Source organism: Eubalaena glacialis, chromosome 2, assembly GCF_028564815.1.
Source record: "Eubalaena glacialis isolate mEubGla1 chromosome 2, mEubGla1.1.hap2.+ XY, whole genome shotgun sequence".
Taxonomy (NCBI): Eukaryota; Metazoa; Chordata; class Mammalia; order Artiodactyla; family Balaenidae; genus Eubalaena; species Eubalaena glacialis.
Genome location: NC_083717.1, coordinates 37,045,152 through 37,072,541, shown reverse-complemented (window position 1 = coordinate 37,072,541; position 27,390 = coordinate 37,045,152). Strand labels below are relative to the sequence as shown.

General features: G+C 37.4%; 1 protein-coding gene across 1 annotated transcript in view; it reads right to left on the bottom strand.

Moving 5' to 3' along the window:
* The window catches only part of CPEB1 (cytoplasmic polyadenylation element binding protein 1), a 95,321-nt gene that overhangs the window by 26,372 nt on the left and 41,559 nt on the right, over positions 1 to 27,390 (bottom strand). The window lies entirely within an intron of this gene.

Sequence of the window (27,390 nt, the reverse complement as noted above, 5' to 3'; positions counted from 1 at the left end):
CATCAGTCACGAGCAGATACAGCAGGACCAGCTCCTCCCTCCTGCAAGTGCAGGTACAGACTGAGGAGACACTCCCAAAACAGTGTCTGACAGACCAAAGTAAGAGAAACAGTCTCAGAAGCAGGATTATGCCTTATCAGAAACCCCATGTGCAGGAGCTCACATCACCTGGCTCTGTCAACACTGTTTCTCTTGCTTTTCCAGGAGCACTCAGGATACACTGGCCAGCTGTAAGGATCACTGCCTCTGGCTGCCCAGGCCCCCTCTCAAGGGTGCTGCCCAGGACCAAAGCCCTATTTCGGTGACCACTCACAGCTCCAGCACCAAGTCCAGCTCTGCCCAGAGCTTCTGGAAACTGCCATTTCCTGTCTGCCAACATACTCTCCTGCATCAGTCCTTTTCCAACATGACCTCCAGTCACAAGGCTTCTTCCTCAGAAAGGAGGGTAAAGCGAAGGTCCCAGCTTCAGCAAGCAAGCTGCTCGCACCTAGACCAGGTAGGCAGCACTCCACCCTGCTTGTTCTCCCATGTTACAAGAAAAAGTAACCAGAGACGGGAAGCATGCCCACCTGGGACCGCCCAGGACAGGGTTACGAAGTGGGCAGAGTGGAGGATAATGCTGTTATCCACAGGAACAGCTGGCCAGAGCCTCCTGAGTATACCCTTCTGTCCACAGGCACTCAGGCATAGCCTAGAGGGGGAAAATGGCCAGTCTGTGGGAGGGACTCCTCCCCTTGGTTTTTTTTGTTGGTTTTTTTTTTTTTTTTTAAGAGCTTTGCTGCTGTGTCATCCATCCACATTATTCCTGTCTGGCTGTAGATACTCTGCTTGCTCCCTGTCTGTGTCTATCAAAGCCTTCTTCACCACTGCACAGGCTGAGCAAGAACTCACCCATGCTGGTGTTGCCCCCACCCCAGACCACTCCCTCCTGCTTCTCTGTCCACCCTTCCCCTAAGCTAAGGATATACTTTAAAAATAATCCATATGTATTAATTATAAAAACACAATGCTTCCTTTAAAAAATCCATATTTAAGTACCCATTCCCCACCAACACCAACTATCTATGTAGTCCCTTCCATCACATGTGAGCACACCTACAACTAGAAGCAATCATTCCTCCCCTCCCCATCTAAAATCAGGGCGTTTGTGGATATGGGTACCCTCATGCCCCAGGCAGAGAGAATCTAATCATCAACTATACTCTTGCTACCCAAACTATAGTGTGGCAGACCAGCAATATCAGCATCACTAGGAGCTTGTTATAAATACAGAATCTCAGACTCCACTTGACACCTATGGAATTGATCTACATTTTAACAAGACTCCCAGTTGATATTAATGCACATAAAAGTTTGAGTAGCACTGATCTATACAACTACCATGAACTTCCAAACCCAAGCAGAAAGACCCCAGGCCTGAGCAGCACATCAGTTTAAGTCCGTTTAGAAACAAATGGCTACAAGCATCTAGGAGCCTGGAGATCTAAATACAGTGTAACTCTCCCTTTAATCCCAGCATTCCCACTAAGACATCACGTTTATCTTTATCCAGACATTCTCCATTCCGCTGTTTCTTTCAGGTAAAGGCTTGCACTACCACTGTAAGATTCTTTCACTAGTTCCTCAAATTAATAGAAGACCCTGTTAAACCCTTAGCGTGGCAGGCTGGGAAAAATTAAGTAGCTTTAAAAGTCTGATAGAGCTTGCTTTTACTCACCAGGTCTACCACCGTGTGATCTCGGTCAAGTTACTAAACCTTTCTGAGGATCATTTCATCTGTAAAGTGGCAACAGCAGCTACCTTTCAGGTGTTTTGCGAGGATTACATAAAGCATTTGGTACAGTGCCTGGCACAAAGTATTTTATCAGTATGTTGCTTTTAGTAGGTGACCATATAATTTATCATCCAAACGAAGGCACTCTTGAGAGAGAAAGGGGGCAAATATTAATAATCATACCAGGACAGCAAGCTTGAACAGAGACAGTCCTAGGTGAACTGGTAGGCATGATCACTCTTATCTGTGGCCATTTGTGTTCAAAAACATTTTACCCAAAAAAGCCTCTTTTCTAATGGCTTCCTGATCCCAGCTCTCCAAACTTGCCCATTCTGTTCTACCTCTTCAATCTATATTGACAGAAAGTCTGAGAAGTTAACTGTCAACACAGGCTAACATTCAGTAAGTTGAAAGGTCTGAAACACAAAGGCTGATTTTACTGAGTAAAGCCCATCTTTGCTTCTCAAACTCACATCTGATGCTGGACAGGAACTTGACCCTTTTTATTGGAGGATATTCTTTATAACCTTTAGCCAAGCACAAACTAGACACTCTGAAGATACTAAAAACTGGGAACAAGCACATGATGAAGTGAGACTTCTCCTTCTCAGGTTATCTATTTGAATAATGTCTCAGCTTAAATGCTTTCTACATCAACCCTAACCCTAACCCTGCGAGTTTCTATATCAATACCTACACAACATTTCCGATTTAAGTTTCTTAATTTGGTTCAAAAATTTAAAATCACCTCCCTTTGAAAATATCAGTTATCTTCTTTATAGTTAATCTCCCAAACTTCTTAGCAACTGGGCAACTCATGGAAATAAGTAAACTGACCCAAAGTCCAAAGTTTGCCAGAGTCTAAAATACAGTAACCCCTGGCAGACTCAAAATACAGAGGTGACCCAGGGGCTCTGGCTCTAGGGCTCAGAGAAGTATAGCCTCAACTCTAATCATTTCCATCCTCAGCATAAGAACCTGTCTGTCCTCTGATGACTCCTCTGCCAACAAAACTTTAGCATGAAGCTGCTCAGGGTCCTCTGCAGCTATCATTCTTGAGCATCTGCCAAGTAGGGAAGTGAAACAAGAAAAGAGTAGTGACTTCAGGCCCCCATTTATGAAACCATTAAGTCAGGTTCCATTGTATAAAGGTAGATGGTGACTACAAGAAGTCCGTTGAGGCCCCTGGGAAACCGGAGATGGCTTCACATAGCAGATGCATCACGAGCTGATCCTCGGCAGAAAGAGACCTGGTTCGGAGGAGGTAATAGGGGAGAAGGTAATAAGCAACGCGTGTTTGGGCTAGCCAAGCCAGGAAGAACAGAGGCTGGAATATCAAACTGATGCTCAGGCATGCAGTGAAAAATCTCTGTACACTCTTAAACAAGAAATAATGTGGTAGAGGGCCCAAGATGAACCAGAGATCCAAGGTAGGGAGGCCAGCCAGGAAGGTAAGGGATGAAAGGAAAGAGAAGGAAGAAGACGGCAGAACAACAGCTGGATAAGGAGGGAAGAGGAGGAGTTGGGGAGCAGGGTAATATGTTAAATGACATAAAGCAGACTACAAAGTTGCATCTATATCATGATTATGTAACTATGTGAAAATTTTGTATGTTGACAGATGATGTTGGTAAAGGAATACAGAAAATTACAAACAGCTTATGTGTGAGGGTAGCAGGCTGCTAGTGGATTTATTGTCCTTTAGTTATTGCACAAACAGTACAACGAAAGCTGTCTTCTCCTTTCTTTCTCTTTAGACTTTCAACAAGCGCACTATTACAATTCGTACAGCAACCACACTTGAAATCTTTTACAAAATCTCAACTTCATCCCCAAACTCCAGTCCCTGGGAATAGCAGAGAAAGGACATTGAATCACTTGTCCCCATTAAATTTCTTTTAAATAACTGACCTTACAGTCTGTTGAGGCTACTTAAATCAATGATTTATGGTTCCTGAAGTTTTAAAAAGCCCATAAAGTAGCATTTCTAAGAATGTATTCCTAAAAAGACTGTTTGAAAGACTATTCCCCTGCCCCCACACCGCCAACTCAAGAAAACAGAAATGATTCTAAAAATCCATTTTGACAATCTAAAGAGAAAGAGCCAACATGCAAGAAGTCAGACATCTGCCACGATCATGTCAACTGTTGTGTGCACTGGGGCCCTTAACCACTCACACCAGGGGGACTGAACGTTTCCCTAAAGCAGTACTTCTCAGACTTTCATGGGCATAGGAATGACTTGGGAATCTTTACAACACTAACACTGACTCTGACTCGGTGTGGGTCAGGTCCCAGAATCTGCATTCTTAACCTACTCCCAAGTGATATCTTACACTACTGGTTTGCTGAGCACACTTTGAGCATTAAGAGTTTAAAATGGTTTTCCTACCCCAGACTCTCTCTTCCAGGTAATTCATCCCATTCTTACACAACACCCCCTCTTCATGGTGTTCATTCTCCTAAACAAGTGCCTTCAACGGTTCTCTGCTGCCTCTCAGATCAAGGCCAATCTCCAGGCTTACTAACTTTCTCTCACACTATTCATCAGACTTTAAAGGCTGAACTTGAGTCAATCACAACTCCCTGGAAGTTCACTCTAAGAGAACAATGTACTGTTAATCTGTGTGTTAATAACAGTAGTTCAGAAGAGAGGGAATGCATGATGCCTAGGATGTTCAAAGAAAGCTTCCTTATAATTTCAGCTATACTTTAAACCACATTACAGATTAAGGTATGAGAGAACATTAGGTTTACTTTGTACTTCCCACCATAAAAATATGATCATTGGCTCATTTTAGTCTCAACCACATTAATGATCTTCAAATGAATTCTGTAATTTATGTCAAAGCAATTTCTATAATGTTTCTGAAAATAAATATTAACAATGTTTAGATTTTAAAATGGCATATACCATGTTTACATACTGGAAAATTCAATATTATTAAAAAGTCATTTCCCACCAAATTGATCCACATACTCAATGCAACCCCAGTAATATACATGCCTTCAAGCAATTCAGTGGGAAGGACTTTTTTAACAAATGGTGCTGGAACAGCCAAATACCCATATGGGGGGAGAAAATGAACCTTGACCCCCTACCTCACACCATTTACAAACATTAATTTACTATTAATCAGAGAGACCTAAAAGTAAAAGTTTTAACTTTTTAAAGCTTCTCTAAGAAAATACAGACTATCTTTCTGACCTGGGGCGGGGGGGATGCATAGCAATGTTTCTTACAGAGGACACAGAAAGCAACAATCATTAGAGAAAGTTTTGATACGCTGGACTTATCAAAATTAAAAACATCTGCTCATCAAGACACCATTAAGAAAACAATTAAGCTAGCTACAAAATGGTAGAAAATATCTGCAACCATACCTGACAAATGGCTAGCATCTGGAGTATATAAGAAATATTAACAACTCAAAAGTAAAAGAAAAAAACAATTTTTAAAAGGGCAGACAAATCTTCAAAAGGCATTTCACACAAAAATACAGAACTGGACAATAAGCACTAGAAAAAATGCTCAATATCATTAGTCATCAAAGAAATGCAAATTAAACCACAATGAGATACTACTACATACCCACCAGATGGCTAAAATTAAAAAGACTGCTCCACAGTTTGCCAACATTTGGTGTTGCCGATCAGAACTTCCATATATTATTTTATGATGGTACAATCACTTTTGAAAAAGCTCTGCCAATTTCTTATACAATTACACATATACTATCCTATGACCCAGAAATTCTACTCCTAGGTATTCAACTAAGAGGAATGCAAGTGTATGTCTACAAAAAGACCTGTACATGAATGGTGATAGCAACTTTATGCATAATCACCAAAACCTGAAAAGAATCCAAGTGACCATTAACAGAAGAATAAAGTGTGGTGTATACATACATATACTAGAATATTACTCAGCAATAAAAAAGAATATTGATACATACACCAACATGGATGAATCTCAATTACACTGAGCGAAATAAACCTCACGTAACATATATATATATATATATATATATATATATATACACGATTCCATTGACTTGAAGTTCTAGAAGAGGCAAAGCTAATATACAGTGAAATCAGGTGGTTGCCTCCAGGGGGGTAGTAGTGGGAGCCGACTGTGAAGGAGATGAGGGAACTTCCTGAGGGAATGGCAATGTACTACATTTTGTTGGGAGTTAGGTATGTGCATTTGTCAGAATGCATCTAATGATACACACAGGATTGGTGCATTTCACTGTTTATTAATTTTACCTCCAAAAACCTCTAAACAAATACTGAACATTAGAGTTAACATGCATGCTGAAGTTATTTAAGGGTGAATTATATCCATGTCTGCAAATTACTTTGAAATGCATCATAAAAGGAGATGGATTGATAAATGGTTAGGGGGATATATAAACGGATATGTGATAAAGCAAATATGACAAAATGTTGATTGCAGAGTCTAGGTGGTGGGTATTACGGGTGTTCACTTTATAATTCATTCATGTTTTCTGTATGCTTGAAAATGTTCAAAATAAAATGTTGGGGGAAAATGAAGTTAGACTTTTTCTGACTAAAAGCAAGCCTGAAGTAATTGGTTTGATGATAAAAACCAACAACCAACTTCATTAAATTAGATTTTATGGTTGACATTTTCCATAAGCAGAACGAGTTAAAATCTACAGACCCAAGGTTTTGACAAAACATAAAGCAAGTGATAAGATAAAAAGTATTTTAAGGGAATTCCCTGGCAGTCCAGTGGTCAGGACTCCACACTTTCACTGCCGAGGGCCTGGGTTCAATCCCTGGTCGGGGAACTAAGATCCCGCAAGCCACACGGCACAGCCAAAAAAAAAAAAACAAAAGGCATTTAAAAACACTGTATTTGTAAGGGCATATTTTTTAACTTAACAGCATTTTAATTTTCTCAATCCTTCAGGTAATGAGTTAAACAGGCCTCTAAGTGAAAGAATAACATAGTCATCTGAAATCTCCATAAGCATTCTTGGTATACTTCCAAAAAACTGAGAAATTCAATGACTGATGCCTCAGGTAACAAATCTTTTCACAACTTAGATGGTTTCCAGTTCCTTCTTTTCAACAAATATGAAGGAGTGAATGGAACTGTCGGCAGGTAAATGACTAAAAATAATGATAGATGACTGATTTTTTGCATATAAGTCAAGGAGTTCAAACAACTGAGTGAAACTGCTCTAACAATACCTTCATTTCCCATCTACTTATCTATGTAAACAAGTTTACTCAGTAGGGCACAGATCTATAAAAACAGAAAAGAGGAATGTATTTGGTGTTGAAAATGCTGAGTCATTCTGGCAATAAGTGAGTCATCCAAAATTACATGAGTTATAAAAATGCCTCATTTATCTCATTAAAAAGCATTTCCAATAAACAATAAAGTCTTAATCAATTGTCCTAGCAATCAATGGCCACAGCAATCCAAAACACTTACAGCCTTTTAGTCACAGGAAATAATTTAAAATTTAAATTCATGTAGTTTTTGTTGCAGAGAAGTATAACATGTGATCAACAGAAGACTAAACTGTAAAACATTTCATTAGTATAAAATTCTGTGGGAGAAGTAGACTAGAAATACAAGTAAAGGAGAAAAGGAATATCGAGAAATTTCCCACTGTTAAAGAGCTAATTTACAGTTTTTTAAACAGATAATACGGATAAAAATCTCTACAAATTTTGATTCCACTGGATACATTTTTCGATGAAATTTTAGATACCAAGTTAAATGTGCAAGGAGTACATTGTATTTTTTAAAATTTTTTTATTGTGGTAAAATATATCTAACATAACATTTTACCATTATAACCATTTTAAAGTGTACAATTTAGAGGCATTAAGTACATTCCCATTTTTGTGCACCTATTACCACTAACCATTGCCACAACTTTTTCATCTCAAATTAAAACTCTGTACCCATTAAATACTAACTCCTCACTAACTCTTCCCCCAGTCTCTGGTAGCCATTTTCTGTCTCTGAATTCCATTATTTCAGGTACCTCCAAGAAGTGAAGTCATGCAATATTTGTCTGTTGCGTCTGGCTTATTTCACTTAGCAGAATATCTTCAAGGTTTATCCACACTGCAGCATGTATCAAATTCTCCTTCCTTTTTAAGGATGAATAATATTCCACTGGATGTATATACCACACTTTGTTTATCCATTCATCTGTCCAAGGACATTTGGGCCATTTCTTTCCACCTTTTGGCTACTGTGAATAGTACTGCTATGAATATCAGTGTACAAATATGTATTCCCGTCCTGAGCTGACTTCTTTTACATATATATACTTAGAAGTGGAACTGCTGGATCATACGGTAATTCTATGTTTAATATTTTTTTAGGAACCACTGTATTATTTACCACAGCATCTATACCATTTTGCATTCTGCAAAGCACAAGTGTTTCAATTTCTCTACATCCTTGCCAACACTTGTTATTTTCTGGTTTGTTTGGCCTTTCTTTTTTTTTTTTTGGGTGGGGGGACAATGACCATCCTAATGGGTGTGAACTGGATCTCATTGTGGGGTACATTGTTTTTTAAAAATTGGATAGATACAAACAAATGTTTGAAGACTGCTGCTGCCTAGTCCATGAAACCCCAAGATCATGTTTTTAAAAATTTCCCACACCCCAGGTTTCTGTTGAACTGTTTTTCTTTCCATACCGTCCAAGTGGTCCTAACGGCAAATGCCATCTTCTTGCTGGATTCTGCATCACTGATTACAGTGATGGTCCATAGATGGGCATCTGACCCAACCTGGGTCATAATAACTCATCCCTATGACTACAGAGACCAGTCCTGGTATGGGCATAACTCAAGCCAAGCTAACTGAGACTTCTTCGCTAAGATTTTTCTAACTGGGTATTGGAAAGAAAGAATCATTTCCTGACTTCATTATGCCAGAGGATATGAACACAGCCCCTTCCTTAGATAACAGAAAATTGTGCAAAAGGAGAAAATGAAACTCACACTGGGAGAGAGGCAGCAAAGAGACAGAACCTCAACAAAATTTCTTCCTGTTCTGTGAGCTATATACCAACAGCCTTCCAACACATCCCCCGTTTTGCTAAAGTTAATTCTAATTAGGTGTTTGATCATTTGCAAATAAGAGTGTTCTGTGTAATTCAAGCCCTTCAGCAAGGATTGACCAAACAAGTAATTACTACAGGCAGGATGAGAATCTCTGGACAAAAGCCCCTGATGCCAGCACCAGATGCGAGAGTCAGCAATAAAGGAAAGCAAGAAAGGAGCTAAAAAGACCACCTGGTTAAATCATCATCTTTTTTTTTTTTTTTTAAACTAGTGAGCAAACAAGGATCAGATAGGGCCAAAGCAACAAAGCTACTAAGCGGTAGAAGTGGGATCCAAATCCAGGGACCAACCTGCTTTCCTGCCTCTCCCCTGCTCCAGGGCACTTTCTCAGGTCCAGGTCTACACTCATACATACCCCAAATCAGACTTGCTTTATCAGTAAATTATTAATGGATTCCGTTTTCTCCAGTTAGGTCCCTATGGATCTCTGTTCTAAACCTATCCCATCCTACCAGTTCAACTCTTAATACTAGCTCCTCCCCCTTCTTATCATCCTTCCCCTAAACACCCACTTATTCAGTAAAATGTCAATTTCACATTCTGGTGTTTCCAAGATTCCATTGCCATGTACATATATAGTTTTTGAAGGTGACAATTTCTTCCTCATGGAGAACAAAAATGAAAACTGCTGATTCAAGTCTAGCTCCACCTCATCTATGGCTCTGGTGTGGGAGTTCCTGAAGCAGAATGTTTTGAAGACTCTGGTACAGAGTTCTGGAATACAACGTGCTGTCCAGGTGGTGTCCCCAAATTGTAAATAAAACTAGCATAATCTAAACACAACAAAATGTTACTATGCCTGATGCTATACTGGTTCAAATTTTGGGATCTGCAGAAGTTCCTTGAACATTACACCAAATTGGAGACCCATTACAGTGCCAATCATAACAGATCCAGAGAATATAAAAGCTAGTGATTTAAAAAGAACTGGGTGCTTTCAAATAGTATAGTAAGAGAGTAAACTAATACAACATTTCTGGAAGCCAATCTAACTAAATGCTTTAAAAGTACTTATCTGATGAAAAATTTTTGCTTTTAGAGATTGATCCTATGTCCAAATAATCACAGATATAAGCAAAAGTTTAACTTCAGGTACTTCTACTAGTGTTTAAAATAGACACCTAGGGGGCTTCCCTGGTGGCGCAGTGGTTCAGAGTCTGCCTGCCGATGCAGGGGACACGGGTTCGAGCCCTGGTCCGGGAAGATCCCACATGCCACGGAGCAACTAAGCCCGTGCGCCACAACTACTGAGCCTGCGCGTCCAGAGCCGTGCTCCGCAAAGAGAGGCCGCGACAGTGAGAGGCCCGCGCACCGCGATGAAGAGTGGCCCCCGCTCGCCACAACTGGAGAAGGCCCTCGCACAGAAACGAAGAACCAACACAGCCAAAAATAAATAAATAAATAAATTTAAAATAGACACCTATTTAAGCAAACTATCTCCAACAGTTTGAAATTCTTAACTTTTCGTTCCATGAACCATTTGGCAATGTGCTAAAGCCTATGAATGGATACCTTCTAAAAATAATGTTAAATATGTAAAATAGTGATCATAATTTTGTAGTGATGAATGTAAACACCTCAAGATATGTGCAATGACTATAAAAGAATCAGACAAGAAATGTCTAATCATCCTACTGATGATTATTATTATTGCCAAAGAATTAGGTCCTGCTAATATTATGGTGACTTTTTGCCCACATTTAGAAGGAAATGCTACATTTCAGTTAAACGCTGGTGAAAATAAATATCTAAGTTTTTCCCTGCCCAAGATACTCGACTCCCTGAATTCTATCCACAGACTCAGGTTAAAAATCCCATAATGCGTCAATCTTACAAAGTATAATGCTATGTAACCTTGAAAAAGACATGGGAAGTTAGTGACACAAAAAGATAAAAGAAGAGAAAGGCAAATTACTACATAGTATGTTCAGAAAGCTTTCTCTTTAGTAAATGTAAGAAAAATATTGGAGAGATATACTAAAATGTTAACAGTAGTTATATCTGGGTAGTGGGATTACATATGATTTTTTTCCTTCTAATGTATCTGTTTTCTTCTAAATGTTTACAATGAACATATTATGATAATAAGAAAAAAATACATGTTATTAAGAAGGGTAAGGTAACTCAGACTTAACATCCCCTAAATAAATTTGAAAAATTAAAAATTTCTACAAAGATAAGTTCATGTAGAGAGATTTTAAATTTGACATTAGGAGTTCAATGACAATATAAAATTAGGATTAAAATTCAATTAAAGTAAAATAAACCACAGAATATTAAAAATAGAAGAGACTTTGGAGTCTACTTAGTCTAAGCCCTTCATTTCACAGCAGAAACACCCTCTCTTGGATTGATTCCAGAAGCCTTAATCCTTGACATTTCCCTCTTCCCCCATTAATTGTGTACTCATTTCTTTTTCAGTCAAAAAGATGTAAAACATCTACATTCAGAAACTAGAATGCACACACTAAAGTGGGAGTAATCTTACCTGTGATCAAGACACAATCAAGCCTTAGGCTTTTAGTGGCAAAGCCCTGACATTCCAGCAGATGGGGATGGTACTACGCAGACCAAGGATTTCGGAAATTAAACATCACATTCCCTACTTCAAAAAGTGAGAAAAAGAGCAGAGTCTGTGGAAAGGCTCTAGAACAATCGCACAAGGTTTATTTCTTTTCACGGATTGGAGTCTTAAGGTTGCACACCCACCCCCCTCCACTTTCCACTGCAGCTCTTTCACACTTGTACTGCTCAAGTCCAAGTATTGTTCTGTCCTGCTCTCCACAGGTGACTGTGCCTGGAATTGGCTGAGAAAGTAAAAGAACATCAGGTCGGCAGCGCTGACACAGTGAGGGACAGACACTGAGACGCTGGCAGGTTCCAGCTCTGCCTGTTCTCCTCCACTCCACATCCAACTCCTCCGCCCTACAACAGGCCCTGAAGACAAAAGCAAGCCCAGGCCCACCACCAGGTGCAGTGGCAACAGCCTTCTACAGACTCTCCACCAGCAACCCTTCAGGCCTGACTCTAGCAGCTGGATGGGCCTGGCTTTCTGGAGTGCCCTGTGGGCCCCAACTGTCCACCTATGCCAGTGCTTCAGGAGGGCTGGTTAGTGAAGCTTCCCTGATCTTCCAACCCCCACTCCTCCCTCAACTGTGTAATGAGTAAGTCCTATAATAAATCCCTTAGCCCACAACACTCATTGTGGTTCTGCTTCCTGATCAATGTCTGTCGGGACATTGTATGGCGCAATGGAAGTCGTCCCTACAGTAAATATGGTAGCTGGGAATTTCTCTTAGAGAGCCAAGGACAAGAGCAAACCTGGATTGAAGAGCCCTAGTGAGAACAAAAGGACACCACTCACTGTCCTGTCAATCTAATACATATTCCTCTGGAACTGTCATGTCCAATTCAGAACCCACTAGCAACAGGAAGCCACCGAGCACTTAAAAAGTAGCTGTTACAAGTGGGAAACGAATTTTAAATTTTAACTGACTGAAATTTAAATTAAAAATCTGGTAATTCTAGTCTGTTACTGGAAAACTTTTAAGTATGGTTCAGAACAACCTGAATACGTGAATCTACATTTTCAACATTATGACACCTAAATACATATCAACTACTTCAGATGAAAATTTATAGTTCAAACCAAGATGAGCTGTGAGTATAAAATATAATGCATATCATGAAAATAAGCTGCATATCATTTCACAATAAACATGTATACAATCACTATGTTGTACACCTAAAATTAATACAATATTATTCATCAATCTCAAAATTTTTTAATTTCTGCATTTTGAAGACTTAGTATAAAAAATCAAATCATAAAATACCTCAATAATTTTTTATATAAATCACATGTTAAAATATTTTATATTAAATAAAAAATATATTTTTCAGTTGAAGTACAGTTGATGTACAATATTATATAAGTTATAGGTATACAAACAGTAATTCACAATTTTTAAAGGTTATACTCCATTTATAGTTATTATAAAACATGGCTATATTCCACGTTGTACAATATATCCTTGTAGGTTATTTTATACGTAATAGTTCGTACCTCTTAATTCCCTACCCCAGCTTGTCCCTTCCCTCCCCCACCCCCTGCGCTGGTAACCACTAGTTTGCTCTCTGTTATCTGTGAGCCTGTTTCTTTTTTATTAGTAACCTAAGTGTCCATCAACAGATGAATGGATAAAGAAGATGGATAGATATAAAACAACAGAATACTCCTCAGCCATAAAAAAGAATGAAATTTTGCCTCTTGCAACAACATGGATGGACGTGGAGGGTATTGTGTCAAGTGAAATAAGTCAGACAGAGAAAGACAAATACCGTATGATATCACCTTTATGTGAAATCTAAAAACAAAAACAAATTAATGAATATAATAAAATATACTATTAAAATTTTAAAATACCATACGGAGAAGGCACTACATCTATTTTACAAGTATTGATACCAAGGCTCAAAAGAAGTAAAGCAATGTGAGCAAGATGACACAGCTAGCACTCAGTGTAGATGTACACTTTATATGTTAATAAAGAATAAAAAAGGTAAAAATCAAGACAACACACAGAGTAAAAAGGAAAAGATCATTTTCACATTCTTGCAGCACTCCTCCATCCTCAATCTTGTAGTCTCCTCTGAATTAACAGTTTAATATACATTCCTCTCATACCATTTTCTATGCATTTGTGAACACCTTTATCAACATCGATAATATCCAACTTTAAGCTCTGCCAAAATAATAGGTTAAAAAAATATTTACCTATTAAATGAGAGTCTCATGTGTCAGGCACTAGCTAAGCAATAGGAATATGATAAGTAAGGAAAAACAGCTACAGCTCTTGCCTGTATGGATTGACAATCTAGTGGCGAAGACAATCTAAATAATCATACAAGTGATAAACTATAATGTGAGTGAAGAGCTAGGAAGGAAAGAGATATGATGATATTGAAGTATTAAGGGGGTTCCTGGCCTAATGGGGGAATGTTGGTTAAGATTTCCTTAAGTATGCTTTTCAAATATCTTGTTAATCTAATTTACAACATCTGATTAGTAGATAGTTGAAGCATTTTTTCCCAAACAGAAGAAATAAAAACAGCCAGTAGCTATCAATTTCATTTCTGCCCTCTTTTCTTTGAGGATGAGTTCTTATCCGGTGGCCTTTCCTCTACATTAGCAAGCTGGTATTACTGTGCTCTGTAAGGATAAAAAAAAAAAAAAGAAGAAGAATATTCTAAAAATATTATGACTACATTTTTCTAAGCACTTGGTAAGATTTAAAGCACTTTAAAACTATGGCACTGTCTGTAGAGGTCTCTGGTTTTAAATATTACCTCCCTTCTAAAAAAAAAAAAAAAACGGGCACATTAAATAAATTTGATCTCTCCCTCTCTGGGTTTTGGTCAGAACAAAAAGTTAATTAAGTTACATTTTGTCTAGGATAGCCAGATTGCTAGTAATAACCAAACTGATCCACATAAGAATAAATAGTACCACTTATAAGTTAGTTTGTACTTTTGTGTTTATGGGGAAAGAATCTAAGGACATATGTTCAAACTGGTTTCACAGCTATCCTAAATTTGGATTCTCCCCTGTACACACACCTTTGTACACAGAGATACAGAACTACACAGGTGTGAATTTAACATGATTACTATACCTAGCCATCATTAACATTTCAGAGTTAAAGCTGCCTGTAAGGAATATTTGCCAGTCTAAACCCATTTTAAAGCATTTTCCCCCTGGGATTTTATTCATTAGAAATTATGTAACAATGAATTAAAAAGCTACATATCTTCTTTTAACTTCACTACAAAGGAAGGAATCACAACCGTCTTTAAGGTAGTTTGATTTTTCAGATTGCCTGTGGAGTTTCCACCCCAACAGGAAAAAAAAAAAAAGGTCTGGGGGCTTCCCTCGCAGTGCAGTGGTTAAGACTCCCCACATCTCCTGCAAGGGGCGTGGGTTTGATCCCTGAATCCCTGCAAGCCACATGGCACGGCCATAAAAAAAAAAGGTCAGCAGGAAATTCAACAAGGAAAAAGATACAGGACTTGTAGTGTTTTTTTAAAAAATTTTTATTCCACTTTAAAAGAAATGGAAATTAAAATAAGAATTCTGGTTACCAAACCAGAAAAATTAAAGGTATAATATTCAACGGTGCTCAGTCATTTTGATAATTTCCTTTTCTGCATATATGGTGAGATAAGCATTCTAACCTGCTAGAGGGATCATAAAAAGAGAGCATTTCCATAAATCATCAAAAACGTTAAAGATATTAACTGTTCAACCTAGTAACTTTACTGCTAAAAATCTCTAATTAAATACTCATAAATGCAGAGAAATATCTACCTATAAAGATGTTTGTCACAAAGCTATTAATGGTGAAAAACTATTTCTCTCATAATGGAGTAGGAACTTGAACATTAAAATTCATATCTCAGCACATTATCGATAAAGGACAATGCTCAAGTGTTGGGGAAAGAGATTACAACTGCATGAAAATATCCAGAAATATGTAGAAGGACACTCTAACAGCATCTAAACAACTGAAATAGACTATAGGTAGTAGGATATATCTGTACTTGAATTTTCCAAATTGTCTATAGCAAATATAAATTACAAAAAAGAATTCAGAAAATGGTTTTAAGAATTTAAAATTTGGGCATGGCTCTCTGACAAAGGAACTCACAATATAGTAAAAAAAACAAAAACAAAAACAAAACCTACACACAGAACATTTAAATAAAAATAAACTGTCTTCTTTTAAAAAAAGAATTTGGTAAAAATTCTGGGATGCTCTTCATCTCTTTATATTTATATCCAGAACAAATGTTAGTAGTCTAGTACTTCTAGGATTCTATTAGGAGAATGAGATACAAAGACTTAAGGGAAGTTCACTGCCACATTAAAAGTTACTGGTAATAGCATGCACAACTTCGTATTTTCCTTTCTTACCTGAAGTAAGAATCATCCCCTTCCTCAAATTCCCCAGCCCCAAAGTGCCTTTTGAAGATTCTTTCATGCACACAAACATGTAAATGCACAGTTTCTTTAAAAAACAAAAACAAAAACAAAAACCCCGGGACTTCCCGGGTGGTCCAGTGGTAAAGAACCTGCCTTCCAATGCAGGAGACGCAGGTTCGATTCCTGGTCGGGAAACTGAGATCCCACAGGCCGTGGGGCAACTAAGCCCAAGCGCCACAACTACTGAGCTCACGTGCCTCAACGAGAGACCCCACACGTTGCAAACTACAGAGCTAATACCCTCTGGAGCCCGTGTGCCACAACTACAGAGCCCACAGGCCCTGTAGCCCATGCACCACAACTAGAGAGAAAACCCGCATGCCACAGCTAGAGAAAAGCCCGTGCGCCGCAGAGACCGTGCATCATAACGAAAGATCCCGCACGCCTCAACGAACATCCTGTGTGCCGCAACTAAGACCCAATACAGCCAAAAAAATAAGGAAAATAAATACTAAAAAAAGTTTAAAATATAAAAATTTAAAAATATACACCAGAAGTCAAATATACTATTTCACAATTTTTTCTAATGATGTATTTTGGATATCTTTCCAGATGTGTACATAGAAATCAACTTTCTTCTTTTGTGACAGTCCATTTTATGAACATAATAAATATATTCAACTATTTCTCTACTGATGAACATTCAGGTTGTTCCCAGTAGTTGTTATTTCTTATTCTAAAATAATAGGGCAAAAAATAATGATAGGAGTAATAAGATCTCATGCTTCAGGAGGTTAGCAGATAACCAAGATGATGTAGGAAATTGTTTCTTTTGTTACCTCCATGTTGGTCTACCTGAAACATTGTAAGTTCCATTTACAGTCTTTTAAAATACTAGACCCTAAGGGCAGGACTTCTGCGTTAACTAAATTGGTAATATGATTAGGTGTATGGTAAAACCCATTTGCTCATAGAAGTTATTTAAATTATTGTAAGTCATAAAATAATTGCATAATGAGGTATCATCTGGAGTATTTTCAATGTATCAAAGGTGGGATTGGAATTTATAATAATGGTACCCCAATTTCTCAAATCTATTTGTTGGGAAAAATCAAATTTTGGTGTCATGTTATAGCCACTCCAAATCAAATAAATCATATGTCTTTGGTCATGTTCTTCAAATAAAAAAATAAATAATTAAAAATAGGGCAATAAACATCTATTTATTTTTGACTTTCTCAGGCAAACATACTTGATAAGTGCAAATACCTCATGATCCAATAGGTTTAAATCATTAAGACATTGGCCAAAATTGCCCCAAGAGTCATACCAGTTTAAATTTCCAACTACAGGGACTTCCCTGGTGGCGCAGTGGTTAAGAATCTGCCTGCCATTGCAGGGGACACAGGTTCGAGCCCTGGCCTGGGAAGATCCCACATGCCGCGGAGCAACTAAGCCCACGCACCACAACTACTGAGCCTGTGTACCACAACTACTGAAACCCGCGTGCCTAGAGCCTGTGCTCCGCAACAAGAGAAGCCACCGCAATGAGAAGCCCACGCACCGAAACAAAGAGTAGCCCCCGCTCGCCGCAATTAGTGAAAGCTTGCGTGCAGCAACAAAGACCCAACACAGCCAAAAACTAAACAAATTAAAAAAAATTTTCCAACTACATGAGGACTATTTCTCCACACCCTTGCCAAACTTTACTTTTTATGAACCTGACAGGTAAAAAATAAAATCCCATTGTTTAAATTTGTGATAAGATTCTGAGACCGAATGACAAGGGGTCTACCATATCTCCTTAAGTTACTTTTATAAAATTCAGCATTCTTTCATTTGTTATTTGTCCCCATTTCCCCCTAATAGTTCCCATTTCAGAAAATGGATCCACTTAAGTTTGCCAGACAAAATTTGATTCTGCTCTCCTTCACCCCCCACAATCGGCAAGTCTTGTTAAGCCTACTTCTGAAATTCATACTAAATCTGTCCACTTACCTTGTCTCCATTATTACCATACTAGTCCAAGCCAAACACACTTTTCGCCTGGACTACTGCAGCAGTCTCCTAACTGTTCTCTCTGCTTTACCACTTCCCACACCCTTAAAAGCCTTGCCGCCCCTTAAATATACCAAATTCAGGCCCATCCACCCACTCCAAGGCCTTCCTGTTCCCTCTGCTTATAACAGTTTTATCCTGGTATTAAACCAGTTTCTCTACATGGCTGGCTCATCATGCAGGTCTTCAGCTTAAATGTCACCTCCTCAGACAAAGGCCTTCCCTCAATAATGTGTGGAGAAATAATTTATGTAACCACTAATCCCCTACCCCAGTCTTTCCTTATCACGTCCCTTTGTTTAGTTTCTTTCCTATTACTTAGCATAACCTGAAATATTAGTTGTTCCTATTCCCCACCATACTTCTGTAGTTACATATAGTTCACACCTCTTTTATAGGAGCATATCTGTTCACAACTGTATTCACAGCATCTAGAGCAATTTATTATATGCTGACTAAAAGAACTGTCTCTTCACGTGTGTTTTAACTTTTTACAGGGTTGTTAGTCTCATTAAATTCATAAGAATACTCTAATTTAAGAAAGTTAACCCTCTGTTATGTAGTACAAATATCTTTTCTCCTTGATCACATATTCACCCATTAAAATCATACAATTCAACGGTTTTTAACATTTCCACAGAGTTGTGCAATGATCACAATTAAATTTAGAACATTCCATCACCCCACAAAGAAACCCATACCCTTCCGCAGTCACTTCAATTCCCTCCTACCTCTCCCAGCCCTAAGCAACCCATTAATCTCTGTATTTGCCTATTCTGGGCAACTCATATAGGTGGAATGATGTAATATGTGATCTTTCTTAACTAGCTTTTCTCACTTTGGCATATTGTTTAAGGTTCATCCATGTTTTAGTATGAATCAGGTCTTCATTCCTTTTTACTGCCAACTATTCCACTGTATGGATATACCACACTTTGTTATACCACTCACCAACTGACATCTGAGTTGTCTCCATGATTTGGGTACTATGAAAAATACTGTAAACATTCATGTACAAGTCTTGTATGGACACATGATTTCTCTTAAGTATACTCCCAGGAACAAATTTCTGGGTCATACAGTAACTCTATGTTTAACCTCTGGAGTAACTGCCAAACTGTTTTCCAAAGTGGCTATAATATTTCACATTAGCAATGTATGAGAGTACTAGTTTTTCAATAACGGTTATTACCTTTTTTTTTTTTCTTACAGCCATCCTACTGGACGTGAAGAAGCTCAACTGTTCAAAGACTAGATAATCTGAGCAAAAAAGGATGACTGCAATGGATCAAGACACATCAAACACACTAAATCCATGAGTCCACAATGATACTGAAAAACAATTTACTGGTCAGCTTTGAAGAACTCTGGAAAATCAGGTCAATATTATGAAAGAAAATAGAGAATAATCATCAAGCGTTTATCTGCCTTTTCTAAGTGTCCTATTCTTCAGGTTAACCAAACAGTTGATGAAAGTAAGTTTACTTCTGTAAAAGTATACCAGCTAATAAATGAAGGCATGAGAATTAGAAAACTGCTATTTGGCAACCCCTAATAAATTAATGCAACTAGGTAGTAATGATCAATAGCTGCTAAGATCAATTTACAGAAGTACCCAATATCACCTATGAAGTATTCTTCCCATTCTGAGGGCAGGCTGGAGTAAACTTATATAGTGCATGCAAACACGCTTTCAGGCAATCTCAAATACAAAGCCCATTTTAAAATACAAATTACGACCAGTACTGACCAAATATTTTCAGAAAACCAACAGATTCAATGAGGCAGCAATCTGAACATAAAACCTACACTTGATGAAATAAAGGATAATAAAGCCAAGAACAAGACTTTAAAATAAATATTGTATTCCCAGAAAGATCCTAAAAGATCCACTGGAGACACTGAAAGTTAAAATGTGATTATGTAAGTAAAGCCAATATGTGGTCTGACTGGTAGAAAAGATAGAGCCTGAAAACTTAATAGTAAGGTGGAAAGACAAAGCAGTTTTCCCAGAATTTATATTAAGCAGGAAGACAATATATGTTGAAAAATGAAAGAAAACTGCAAAACTACCATTCAACTGGACACTTCCTAAGCTCTTTACATGTACTATCTCACTTCTCTTTATAGCAACTGTTCACAATAGGTACTAGTACCAGAGGACAATTAAAATAAGAGTTAAAAAACTTTTAAACCATTCAAGTTTCATTTGCAGTAATGACTGACAAGGTTATTCAGATTAATCTTCTTCCTAAAAATAGAAAATCCTGAATTAATAAAAAAGACATCTTAGATCTTAGAAGATAGTGGAAAACCAGTCTGGGGAAAAAAGAAAAGCCAAAATCCAGAAGAGAAAGCAAATTACCAGAGCACCAAAATCACTGATCCTATGAATGTATCTGCTCATTCAGCAAAGTTGGGTTTTGGTTCTAAGGCCTGGAGAGGCAAAGGGAGAGAAGATTCAAAGCATGCCCCAGCAGGGAGTCTAATAGGACACTGTATCTATTGAGCTGAGATCCCCAAGAGTGCCTCAGGGTAAAAATGAACCAGAATGAAATCAAGGCCCAAAACCTCTGCCAAGACACTGGAAATTTAAATCTCAAAGGTGGAGTTTGGCAGCAAATGAGGCACGGTTTGGGAAAAGAAGTGAACTAGAACATAGCACCAAAATATTCAAAATGAAGGGGAGAAACAAAACAAAAAGAAAATACCAAAGAGAGGATGAGAGAAGGACAGAATGAAAAAGCAGAATAAATGTTTCATTAGAGTCATAGAAAAAGAAAACAGCAAAATGAAACAGAGGAAATATATGAAGAGATAATGGCTGTAAATTGAATACCGAAGATACCAATCCATACATAAAAGAAGACCAAGAACTCAAAAGCAAAAAAAAAAAAACAAAACAAAACCCAAAAAGGTATCACATGTAGACTAAGAGTGAAATAGCAGAAAAGACACAGGGAAAATTAAAACAAACAGAGCAAGAGACAAAGACAAGAGATTTCAAAAAAAGATTGATTTGTCAACAAAACCTTGAAAGCCTGAAGATAAACAACAAATACAGACTGAATGATAAATTCCAAGCCAGAATTCTACAACCAGCAAATATAGCCTAAGAAAGGAAGATGAAATAAAGACATTTTCAGGGAAAATAAAAAGGAATTCATTACCAGTACACTCACACTAAAGATGTTCCTCAGCCAGAAGGAGAACCAACCCACATGAAAGCACAGAAATTCAGAAAAAAAGAACAATGAAAATAGGAAATATGTGAGCAAGACTAAGTAAATAATGATTATATAATAATTCCTTCTGGGATTTAAAAATATATGTACAATTAAAATGCCTAGTAACAACAACATAAAAACTGTGGGGACAGGGTAATTGGAGTTCTATAAGGTCTTCACATTTTCCAGAGGTGAAAGCACTAATTTGTGAGATACTAATAAGTCAAAGATGTGTGCTGTAATCCCTAGGGCACCCACAAAAAGAACAGTAAAAGAATGTTTAATCATACAACAGGAGGGCTAAGTTTGAATAAGGAACACTTGATTAATCCAAAAGAAGGCCACACAGAACATGAAGCACAAAGACCCAATAAAGATGATATACTTAATATAAGTATATTAATAGTTCAACTACATGTTTTTTAAAAAACCCAAACTGCACTTAAGACACATATTAGTAGAATTAGTTAAAAATCAAAATTTCAACTATATGCTGCTTACCAAAGTCGTGTCTTAAAAATAGAAGGTTACTGACAGGTTGAAAAATATGAGAAAAGATACGCCATGCCAAAACTAATCAAAGAAAGCTGGTGTAACTAAACAAATATCAAACAAAATAATGTTAAGGCAAAAACATAAGAGATAAAGAAGGGCATTTCATGAGTATAAAGGGACCAATCCACTATAGGGATAATTCTAAAACTCAACAGTCTATAAAAATCTATAACAGAAAAAAAATCAACAAACCTCAAATGAGAGATAGTCAAGACTACAATAAAAGCTAGTGAGTTTAACACATTTCTCTTGGTAACTGATAGAATAAGATAACCAAAAATAAGAATATGGAAGATCAAACATAAAATTAACAAACCTAACTGACATAAACACAATGCTGCATTGAACATGTGGTCAACACACTTTCTCCACAAGTGTACATACAACCTTTAACAAAGCAGGGCATAAAGAAAGTCTCAACAAATTCTGAAGACTAAAACCACATGGAAGATTTTCTATGAATATAGTAGAATTAAGGTAAAACTCTATTATAAAAAGACAACAAAAAGTCCCAAATGTTTTGAAGTTAAACCACACACTTCTTCAGGGGTCAACAAGACATCCAATGGAATTAAGAAAATATTTTTAACTGAATGATAAGTAAAAACACATCACAGGTCACAGAATGCACTTAAATCCATGCTTAGAAGGAAACATACAGCCTGTGGTGCATGTATTCAAAGATTACAAATCAATGACCAGGATAATGTCAGTGGAATGGCAGAGCAAGGACCTCTTGAAAATTCTTTCCTCCATAAAAGAAGTGAGAACACCAGCAAAAACTGTCAGACTGAACTTTTTCAGAACTCTGAAAATTAAACAAAGGCTTGCAGTAATCAGGAACATTTATTTAAATCACAAATACAAAGTAGCTGAATCCTGGTAAAAACAGTACACTTTCAGGCCTTTTAACTTGCACTACTCCCATCTCCTCCTCTCTAGCTCTGCACTAACCTTAAAAACCAAGAGCCCACAATCACAGTGAAAATTAGCATCCTGGAAGCCACCAGAAGCGGCAGAACAGGATTGGAGGTCAAGTCCCATCCCCAGAGACTGTCATTACTTGACTTTTGCAGTGGTTCCATGGAACCTCCCATTTTTCTAGGCTGTCTTTGTCCTGCCTTGGAGCTCACCCAGCATGAACAGCCTTTCTCTAGGGGAAGTCTGTTAAACAATCAAAGGCAAGCATTAAACATCTGGTACCTCAGGTAGTAAGTAACAGTTTAGGCAAACAATAGACTACCAAAAAAGCTTAAAAGGAAAAGCTGAGGCATGAGATACGCACAGAGGGCTTTAAAAAGTTCAACATACCCCTGTGAAACTGGAAGGCCCTAAGTTCTCACTTCTGATTAACCATGAGGCTCTGCACAAGCAGGGAAGTGAAGGCTACTGTAGAATCAATAAGCTGTATGGATCAGCATGGAAGGCATGCTGGACCCCTTGGCAAAGGACGAATTCCAGGCATGTAAGGAAACCTCTGTCCAATCGTTAGCTGACAACTAAGATAACCAAAGAGAGATTATACACTATTGATAGTATGTATAAAATAAACAACTAATGACAGCCTACTGTATAGCACAGGGAACTCTACTCAATGCTCTGTGGTGACTTAAATGGGAAGGAAATCCAAAAAAGAGGGGATATACGTATATGTATAACTGATTCACGTTGCTGTACAGTAGAAACTAACACAACACTGTAAAGCACTTATACTGCAATAAAAAAAATTTTTTTTAAGTAAAAAAAAAACTTTACAGAATTAGTTGAGAAAAGTCACTAAACAACAACAAACAGAAAGAACAAACTCTGGGGAAAAGGGGTAATCTGATTTCCAGACTTCTCATATTAAACTATTTAGTGTCCCCTTTTCAACAAAGTATTTACAAAACATGCAAAAAAAAAAAAAAAACCAAGAAAATATGACCCATTCACAGGGGAAAAAATAAAAAAATCAATCAAAAGAAATGACCTGACTTAGATTAAGCATTTCAAGTACTAGACCAAGACTTCAATCAGCTATTTTAACTACATTTGAAGAGCCAAAGGAAAAAATGTCTAAAAGACTAAAGGGATGCATAAGAACAATGCCTCACCTGTGAAAGGAAAATCAAAATCGAGTCAGTATTGCTAAGGGAGCTCTCTAAAATGGAGCCAGGAGGCCACTGAGAAGTGTGACTTATGCATGCCTCAGCCTGGATGGAACCTTAGCTTTTGACCACTTATTGTCTTAACATGGGCATCCAGAACATCTGCTCAGTGTTCCCAGAACTCAAGATCCTTACTGAACGCTTACCCTAAAATAACTCATGACAGCCTATCCCTTAAGGGCAAACATCTCCTTTCTTGTATCAGAGCCAATCATAACTCTTGCCAGACAATTTTGACAACCTTGTAGCCCCTGTGGCTTTTGCCATTATAATCCCCTGACTGCTGCTCTTCCCTGAACACTCTTTCAGTTTTACCTAAATCTGTGTCTCCTGAATTGCAATTACTAAGACTCCAAGTAAACTCAGATTTGTAGCCTTCTGTTTTTCGTGGTAGACATGCCAAACAATATCAATGAAGAAACAGAAATTATAAAAAAGAACCAATTAGAAATTGTGGCACTGCAAAGTACAGTAACTGAAATGAAAAATTCACTACAGGGTCTCAGGATTTAACCAGGCAGAAGACAGAATCAGTGAACCTGGAGATAAGTCCACTGAGATTACCCAGTCTGAGAAAGAGAAAGAAAAAGGAATGAAGAAAAATGAGCAATCTCGGATACCTCTGGGATACACTCTAGAAGTCCCAAAAGGAGAGGACAGAGAAAAAAGGGGAAAGAAAAATATGTGAAGAAAAAATGACAGAAAATATCCCAAATGTGATGAAAACCATCAATCTACACATCCAAGAAATTAAATTAACTTCAAGTAGGATAAATTCAAAGACAGCCACAATGAGACAAATCATACTCAAACTGTTGAAAGCCAGAGACAAGGAGAATCTTGAAATGTGCAAAAGAAAAGCAACCCATCATATATCCTCAATAAGATTAACAACTGATTTCTCATCAGAAACCATGGAGGTCAGAAGGCACTAAGATGACACATTCACAGTGTTGAAAGAACAAACTCAACCCAGAATTATATGGCCAATAAAACAATCCTTTGAAAATGAATAAATTAAGATATTCCCAAATAAAACCTGAGAGAGTTTGCTGCTAGCAAACTTGCCCTACATAAATACTAAAGGTAGTCCTTCAGGTTAAAATGAAAAGATAAACTAAAAAGTTACTTTAATCCACACAAAGTAACAAAGACACCAGAAAAGGCAATTACACAGGTAAATATTAAAGACAGCATAAATGTACCTTTGTTCATAATTTTTCTATCTTATTAAAAGATAAATGAATACAGCAGTAATTATAAATCTGTGTTGATGGGCACACAATGCACGTAATGTAATTCATATGACATTAACAGCACAAAAGAGAGAGGGAATGTAGCAATACTGGAGCAAAGTTTTTACATACAGTTGACCCTTGAACAATGCGGAGGTTAACCTTATATAACTTATACTCGGCCCTCCATATCCATGGTTCCTCCACACTGACAGAATTCAACCAACCACAGACTGTGTAATACCGCAGTATATACTATTGAAAAATATCTGCATATAAGTGGTTCCATGCAGTTCAAACCCACATTCAGGGTCAACTGCACTATTGAAATTAAATTGGTATTAATCTGAACTAGACTGTTATGAATTAAGATGCTAGTTGTAATCTCCAGGGCAGCCATTAAGAAAATAACAAAATACTATTAAAAAAAAGACAAGGAAATTAAAATGGTACACTAGAAAATATCTACTTAAAGGAGTTAATGAGGAATAAAGAAAAAAAACATATGATAAATGGAAAACAAACAGCAAAATGATAGACGTATATCCTACCTTGCCATTAATTACATTAAATGTGGTAGACTAAACTGTCCAATTAAAAAGTCAGATTTTTAGGGACTTGCCTGGTGGCACAGTGGTTAAGAATCCACCTGCCAATGCAGGGAACACGGGTTCAATCCCTGGTCCGGGAAGATCCCACATGGCGCAGAGCAACTAAGCCTGTGTGCCACAACTACTGAGCCTGTGTTCTAGAGCCCACGAGTCACAACTACTGAGCCCGCGTGCCACAACTATTGGAGCCCGTGCGCCTAGAGCCCGTGCTCTGCAACAAAAGAAGCCACCACAATGAGAAGCCCACACACTGCAACAAAGAGCAGCCCCTGCTCGCCACAACTAGAGAAAGCCCACGCACAGCAATGAAGACCCAACGCAGCCAAAAATAAATAAATAAATAAGTCAGATTTTTAAAAATGGATTTTAGAAAACCATGATCTAAATATATGTTGTACAGAAGAGACCCACTTTAGATTCAAAGACACACATAGGTTAAAAGTAAAAAGATGGAAATATATATATCCTGCAAAGAGTAACCAAAAGACCGCTGGAGGGGCTATACTAATACCAGACAAAATAAACCTTAAGACAAAAATTGTTATTAGAGACAAATAAGGACATTTTCTAATGATAAAAGGGTCAATCCATCAAGAAGATATAACAATTACAAACACAAGTGAATCTAAGAACAGAGCACCAAAATATATGAAGTAAAAACTGACAGAATTGATAGAATAGATATTTCAACAGTAATAGCTGGAAACATCAATACCACAATTTCAATAATGAACAGAACAAGAAGACAGAAGATCACCAAGAACACAAGATTTGAACACTATAAACCAACTAGAACCAACAGATACCTATAAAACACTCCATCCAACAACAGCAGAATACATATTTTTAAGTTGATACTGAATATTCTCCAAGACAGATCATATGTAATTCCATAAAACAAGTCTCAACAAATTTGAAAGGCCTCAAATCACACAAAGAATGTTCTCTGAACACAATGGAGTTAGAAATCTATAATAGAAGGAAAAATGGAAAATTCATGAATATACAGAAACTAAACAATCAGTGGCTGAAAGAAGAAATCACATGGGAAAAAAGCAAAATGAATGAAAAAACAAAATACTAAAATTTATGGCATATAGTGAAGGCAGTACTTGCAAGGAAAGTTATAGTTGTAAGCGCCTATATTAAAAAAGATCTTGAATAACCCAACATGCCTTAAGGAACTAGAAAAACAGCAACGAAACAAAACAAAGCAAGAAGAAAAGAAATAACAAAGGTTAAAGCAGAAATAAAATAAAGACTAGAAAACTATAGAGAAAAATCAACAAAACCAAAAGTTAGTTCTTTGAAACATCTGCAAAATTGACAGACCTTAAGCTAGACTGATCATGAAAAAAGATCAAAGACTCAAATCACTAAAATCAGAAATGAAAGTGGGGACATTACTACCAACCTTACAGAAATAAAAAGGGACTACAAAACTAAGAGAGATTACTATCTCTTGTAAAATTGTATAACTGTAAGTCAAATTAGAAAACCGATGTGAAATAAATTTCTACAAAGACACAAACTACCAAAACTAACGCAAGAAGAAACAGGCAATTTGAATACACCTATGATAAGCGAAGAGCCTGAACTAGTGATCAAAAACTTCCCACAAAGAAAAGTCCAGGACCAAATGGCCTTACTGGTGAATTCTTCAAGGCTTAA